Genomic DNA, 7,035 nt, shown 5'->3' with positions numbered 1-7,035 from the left:
AGTATAATTGAGTTCTTGCTGAGTTAATGATTGTTGTTCTCTGGTAGCTGTTGCAGTGTGAGGCTAAGACAGTCCATCTGTGTCCAAAGGTTCAAATGGTTTGGCGGTCTATACTGGCAGTAGCTCTCCAAGGTTTCAGGCTCTGCCAGTTAGGGATTGAAGGATCTGTCAACATAACTTCTCTTAGTTTCTCAGTTTCTCAGTTTCCCATTTCCCCAGCCTTAAATTCAGTTCTCCACATTTTGCAGCCATTTGCTAAAATTCACCAGCATTTTAGTGCAAATGTCTCCTAATACAAAGGTACCTTGGTTTACGAATTTAATCTGTTCTGGAAGTCCGTTCTTAAACAAAGCATTCTTAAACCAAGGCATGCTTTCCCATAGCAGCCGGGGACTCAATTTACACTCAACAGGAAGTGAAACATGTTCTGCTTCCAAGGCAAAGTTCACAAACCAAAACACCTACTTCCGGGTTTCCAGTGTTCTTAATCCAAGTTGTTCATAAACTAAGCTGTTCTGAAACACATTTTTATATGCAGTTTTGACAAAGGTGCATATTTTTTTTTTGCAAGCAATTTCCTTAATATAATACATTGCTGTATATTATTTTCACTAAGATTTTTATTTTTATGCACATTTGCCTCTAATCTATACATTTTTTGTAAAGATGGGCTGGAGAACAGCATTGCAAAAAGTGTGCATTTCAAAGGATAGCTGTGTTTGCATGTTGTTTCAGAAAGTGCCAATTTCATGGGTTCTGCTTTAAATGCACAATGAATCAAATTTCTCCTCCATCCCTACTCCCAGTTCTACCAGGAGATGCCAAGGATTGGACCTGGAACCTTTGTCTGTTTCCTGTTTTTTTGCCTTCACTCTAACTTTGCTTCATTTCCCCACCCCTCCAGCTCCTACATCTTCTATTGTCCTATTTTTTGGACTGATCACCAAGAATTTGTGAGCACTCAGAAGAGCCAAGGAGGTGAAAGGGGATCCTCAAGACTTGCTTCTTAGGCCTGCAGAGCAAACTGGGGGCAGAGCAGCATTGCACACTCAGAGACTTAGGAATCAGGAGGGTTGTTACCGTACTCAGGGATGACTTCCCTTAACACTAAAAAAAAAAAAAGGGTCAGGGAATTTTCAGCCGCATTTAGTTACTGGTGGTGATGGGGAGTCATAGGAACCTTTGGGCTTAAGCCATAGGAGTGTTAGAATTCCTGCTCCCATGATTGCAGTCATGGGATTGTGGGAAGTGGGAATTGACGGAGACAGGATGTTTGTGTCACTGTGTTCCGTGAAGTGGGACTATTGTCCTTTGTTCTTTTTCCCTTTGCTGTTTGATGCTAGAGAGAGAGGGAGCCATGTTGCAGTGCTCCATGTGTGTTTATATGTAAATAAAGTAGATTAGCCAAAATGCTGAGTTGATGAGATCTGTCATGCAAACTGTGAACACTCTGCTGATCCCTAAGTGTGCCGATGTCTGTTGGCATCGGTCGCTGTGATGTTTGGGCAGAAGAAAGCTTTTGAAGCTCCCGAACGATCGACCAGGAGGGAGGGAACATGCTAGTTGGGCATGTGTCTCTGCCAGGGTCCTACTCGAGTGTAGGACGAGCTCCTGACAAGGATATCCTTTGCAAATTTCTTTTATATTTAATACATTTATGGATCCAGTTTGCTAACCTATTGTTAAATGTCTTGCCTTTTTATTTCCAGGTGTGGGTGCACAAGGAGATTAATAATCATCATGGCTAGCTAATAACAGCAACAGCAGTACAGTAATTGTATGAAGATAAAATCAGAGGCTTTTATTCAATTCCCTTTTACTGGCTCAGATAATTTTAAACCGAGTTTCCACTTCTGCATTTAGTGCTATGTTGTTATAGAATAAATTGTCAGACCTTCTGCAGATTATTGTATACTGGTGTGCTGTTTAGTGGAGCAGGGCAGTGCATCTGTTCTATTATGGCCCGATATTAAAAGAATGAGAGTTCCTCTGTTTTGGTTGGTGTTTATGCAGGAACATTTTGCACTAGTTTCATCTGAGATGGTTCTGTGAGGAAATTTCCAATGCCGTTTCTACTGGCGGTATCTGAAGTTGCAAAGTAGACTGCTAAAACTTAAAAAAAGAAGGTTTGGGCGCAATCTTATCCCTGAGATAGGCCCAGGGAGCTATGAGGGTGGAATAAGATGTCAACCACCATAACCCCCAAGAATGATGGTGAAGGACTAGTGATGGAGCAGCTGAAAACAGAGTACCAGATGGCTTAGGAGAGCATCACAGGAAAGGAGCACACCAGTGTCAACCCCAACCTTCCGTGTTGCATGGATGTGCCTCGTGAGCAGCTGGAATCTACACTAGTAAGTAATTTCCCTCCCATTGACTCATAGGAACAGGGCAAAACGCGGATCACTCTGCATGCTTCCTGACCATCGAGGGTGGTCCATTAGGTTATCCCAAGGCTCAGCCCTACCAAGTGAAATGCCCAGCAAAATTTTTTTTTAAAGTTTCTCTCAGAAACCCCATCCACACTCTTTCCTGCCCCACCCATCCACCCATAATGCATTTCAATATGCAGAGTCCTGGATACTTTTCTGTCAGTTGCTGGCCAATAAGCTTTCTGTGCCACTCAGTCAACATCAACCTGAAAGTATTGCTGTGGCAAGGAGGTCCCACACATCTGCCTCCAGGCAGCAAAAAAGAATTTTTTAAAAAATATCTTGCCGGAGCCACTGCCTATTTACACTGGTTGTGCCGTTTTCAGTCCCCTGTGTTCTCATTTTCTCAGTTCAGCTCCTGTATCTGACATTAACTGGTCTTCCTTTAGGATAGACCCAGGAGCTGTTCTGAGCATGCTCAGAGCTGTTTCCTTCAAGACCACACCTCCAAACAGCTCAAAGCGAGCTCTTTGTGAGCACGCACAAGAAGGGAGTGGTTGTTAGTTTGAGCAGCTTGGGTTGTTGTTTTTTAATCAAAGAAATAGTATTTGTTAACACACACAGAGAGAGTGTGTGCAACTGTGGACAGCGTGGTTTACTTTCTACAACAAACATTCCTCTTTTTTACTTTTAAAACTATTTGCATTTATTCTTTCTCAATGGGCTGGGAAATACTATAGGAGGATTGGGAAGAGAAATGGTTGACTGTAGAAAGCTTGTTTGTGTGTTGCAGCTTGCAACAGCTTGTGTTGCTGCCTGGTTTGTGGCCTGCCTGAGAAAGATAGTGCCTCTACTTTTTTGCTCATATTTCAGGTTCTACAAATGCTAGAAACATACTGGGTTGTTTTTTTAATAAAAAATGAAAGCTAAGAATTAGGGGATTGTGAGTGGAGAACTGTCTGCTTTTGACATCCATGGGACCCAGCAGAATGTGGGCAGACCTCAGAGTTGGACCATTTCCACCTCAATCCTAGAGCATGTCTAGTGTATACGTGTCTACTCCAGCTGAGTTCAGTGGGGCTTCCTCTCAAGTGAGTGGGTGATCTGCAATATCTAACAGATCATACCTTTTAGCCCAGGATAGGACAGAACATAGATTGGGACCTGCTAGTAGATCTCTTAGTAATTTGTAGTCCCTGAGCCTAGAAAAAAGTGTCCCAAGCTTTTGGCATCGGAAAGACTAACAATTAAACAATTTAAAATATCAATACTAAACCAGCACAATTTCCCCCCTCAGTTCTATTTCACCAATATGCATGCGTAAGAGTACTTACTGCAGCGACCTATCTTGTGGAAGTCATTTCACGAAGGGGGAAAAAATAGTATCAGCAAATTAATTGAAAAAAGTTTTGCAAAATGAGAGAGCTCATGATTGTACAACAGGACACAACAATGAACCTTTAACCAAGTTAGGAAGATGAAGAAATCCCACAGCAATTTAACAAGCCACTGGCCATTATTCCATTTCGTTCCTCTACTTTTCCATTGAACTTTAATCAGAGAGATTGTTACATTCTTTGGGATGCTTAGCTGAGTTGCGGAATCAGCACAAAACCCAGGACCTCACTGAGGAGATCACACACTGTTTTTGAAAGCATCTCAAGGAATGTATAGCTTGCATACTACAAAAGCAGTTCTAATTAGCCCCAAGAGGCAGTTACATAAGTAACATTGAGAACCTTGCCCAGTCACATTTACTTCCTCCTTGTGATTTTTGTGTGAGATGCCAGTGTAATGAATCCTCTTTGACAACTGGAGCTAAGAGGCCTTCTAGCTAACAGCACTCCTGAGTAAACAGCCAGTGATCTGTATTTGCAATTCTGCAAAGATCAGTTGGATTCCATTCTTAAGTGTTAACATTTCCCCAGATGGGTCCTCTGTTGAAGGTGGAAGTTATTGCATCCACTTGGGAAATATTAAATGGGGGGGGGGGGAAACAACACCTTGAGACTTTAAAAATAGCCATATGATACTGTGCCTAATTGATATTTCCTTTTATTTTTAGTGAACCTGTGTGAGGTTTTCAAGCATTCTTCAAAAATCTACTTTATACATTAGCACTGGTGGATATCTGGAGGAAGGCATCCGGGACGGCAAGCGTTCTAGAAACCTAGTCCTATGAGGAATAGTTGAAAGAGTTGGATAAAAGCAGAAAAAGAGAGGACCACAACATGCTTTAATAGAAGAAAAGATATCTACACCAGCCGCCACAGCGCTTTCTCACAGGGAGGAGGTTTTTGCACCTCTCCTCTGTTCAAGATGGAAGGGAGAGTGGATGTCTAATCCTGGCATCCAGTGGAATAGGGGTCTGTTGTAGAAGTGGCTGATCCTGTTGGGCTCTGTGTGAGAGTGTTCATTCTTTCCAGAAACAAACTGAAAGTTCTTGAAAGTTCCAGAAGGTTCTAGTGCAAACATGAGCAGTGTAGGAAGAGCAAACAGCATTTTTATTTTCTTGAATTTTTGTGGGGATGTTTACGGAGCTCTTTTTCAGCTACCATGCGAGGTACTGGTGAGCAACCCCTTGACCCAAGTTATCTGTCTCTATCTATCACAGCATCAGTGTATATGATGTGCTAGAAGACAATATTTGGGGTCTTTAAATACAAGAAGAAGTAAAAGTTCTTCAAATGATCTGAAATTCCAGCTTGCCTGCTAAAACTGTCGTTTTTATTATTATTTTGCACCATCTAGATGTAGTGGGGTTTTTCTGTGAGACTGATAACTACATCCATCTATGCAACTAAGAATTTCAACTCCTCGGGATATTTTGGGAGAGCAAATAAAAATAGCAAACATGCCCTTGCTTGATAATGCTTCCCCTCACCCCTGCCCCACACTTAGTAACCACTTTCAGAGTGAATCCAGAACTGCAATGGGATAAAACAGCTCTTCATTGCCATAAGCTTGAGGGGTACCGGTCTAGTACTTGTGCTTGTGAAATGCATTTCATGCCTCATCTGTTACCTAAATGAGATGTGAAAGCAGTTCACACCTCGTTTACATTTGTGCTATTTTATAGAACAGCAAAGACACAGTTTGGTGAAAGCAATGAAATGAGGTCACCCACCCAGTTCTCTCCTCGGATTGAATCCATGCAGCCTGATCCTCTCAATTCATCAGGTAGGAAATGAATCTCGGATGCTGTGCGGAGAAAACCCCCCACTTCGTTCTTTCCTGCAGATGGCTTGCTTTTCCCTAGGAAAGTTTGCTGCATAGTCCAGTCGAAAGTTCCGCTTTTGTTGTGCTATGGTGCAAGAGTGTCCCTCCCTATGGCAATGCGAAGTACCGTGGTACCTCGGGTTAAGAACTTAATTCGTTCCGGAGGTCCGTTCTTAACCTGAAACTGTTCTTAACCTGAGGTACCACTTTAGTTAATGGGGCCTCCTGTTGCTGCTGCGCCGCTGCCGCACGATTTCTGTTCTCATCCTGAAGCAAAGTTCTTAACTCGAGGTACTATTTCTGGGTTAGCGGAGTCTGTAACCTGAGGCGTATGTAACGTGAAGCATCTGTAACCTGAAGTGTCTGTAACTTGAAGCGTCTGTAACCCGAGGTACCACTGTATTCGTGAGGTATCACAAAACAACTAATAAAGTGGAATGATGGGCGGATGGTCTGGTATAAATCCACTGCTAATACACTATTGTTTTATTAATTATATTCAGCAGAATACACCTGCGAAAACCCTCCACCAGTCTGGAGGAGCCCTTATGGTAGATTTCTTCTTCTTCATCTAGACCATTATTGTCCACTTCACCTGGAAGCAGCTCTCTAAGGCCACCACAGTCTAGGCAGCTAGACTGCTGACTGGGAGCAGCTGCCAAGGCCACATAACACTGGCCCTAAAGAATCTATACTGGCTCCTAGTACATTTCCAAGCACAATTCAAAGTGTTGGTGTGGACCTTTAAAGCCCTAAATGGCCTTGGCCCTGTATACCTGAAGGAGTGTCTCCACTTGTATCATCCAGCCCAGACACTGAGGTCCAGTTCCGAGGGCCTTCTGGTAGTTCCTTCACTGTGAGAAGTGAAGCTACAAGGAACCAGGCAGAGGGCCTTTTTGGTAATGGCCCCTGCCCTGTGGAACGCTTTCCAGGTCATGTGGCCAGAATGACAAAACCGCTTCTGATGCAACAGAACACCGGAATGGAAGCTAGAGTGCACAGAAATGCTGTTTACCTTCCCACCGCAGTGGCACCTATTTATCTACTCACACTGGTATGCTTTTGAACTGCTAGGTTGGCAGAAGCTGGGACAGAGCAGTGGGAGCTCACCCCATTGCGCGGATTCGAACTGCCGACCTTCTGATTGGCAAGTTCAAGAGGCTCAGTGGTTTAGACAACAGCGCCACCTGCATTCTACTGTAAGACCACAGGAGCCAACTCCTTCGGTCCCTGAATAAAATATTTGAGGGGGCCAGGTCCTGCCCCCAAGTTGATGCGCATCGCTATTCAAATGGTGTGTGTGCACCACGTCATGTGATCGATTATGCAGGGTGGGGCTTACCTGGGTTCCCTCAGTGTTTTATTCAAGTTGGCACCCCTGTGTAAAACTTTGGGGGCTATAACTGTCATCCTTTTTTTTTTTAAAAGATATTTATTGAAATTT

At 43.3% G+C, this 7,035-nt stretch overlaps 1 long non-coding RNA gene across 2 annotated transcripts; it reads left to right on the top strand.

Moving 5' to 3' along the window:
- The first annotated feature begins 1,945 nt into the window (after positions 1-1,945).
- On the top strand, positions 1,946-5,229 carry LOC310745310. 2 transcript variants are annotated; one of them, XR_014540076.1, is made up of 3 exons: positions 1,946-2,354; positions 4,438-4,531; positions 4,562-5,229. It is a non-coding gene; the product is annotated as an uncharacterized lncRNA (long non-coding RNA). The 2 variants fall into 2 exon arrangements; XR_014540077.1 differs by having other exon boundaries at positions 4,438-5,229.
- The last annotated feature ends 1,806 nt before the right edge of the window (positions 5,230-7,035 follow it).

The sequence above is a fragment of the Podarcis filfolensis genome (genome assembly GCF_964270895.1).
Source record: "Podarcis filfolensis genome assembly, chromosome: 12".
NCBI lineage: Eukaryota > Metazoa > Chordata > Lepidosauria > Squamata > Lacertidae > Podarcis > Podarcis filfolensis.
This window is presented reverse-complemented; position numbering and strand designations above follow the sequence as displayed.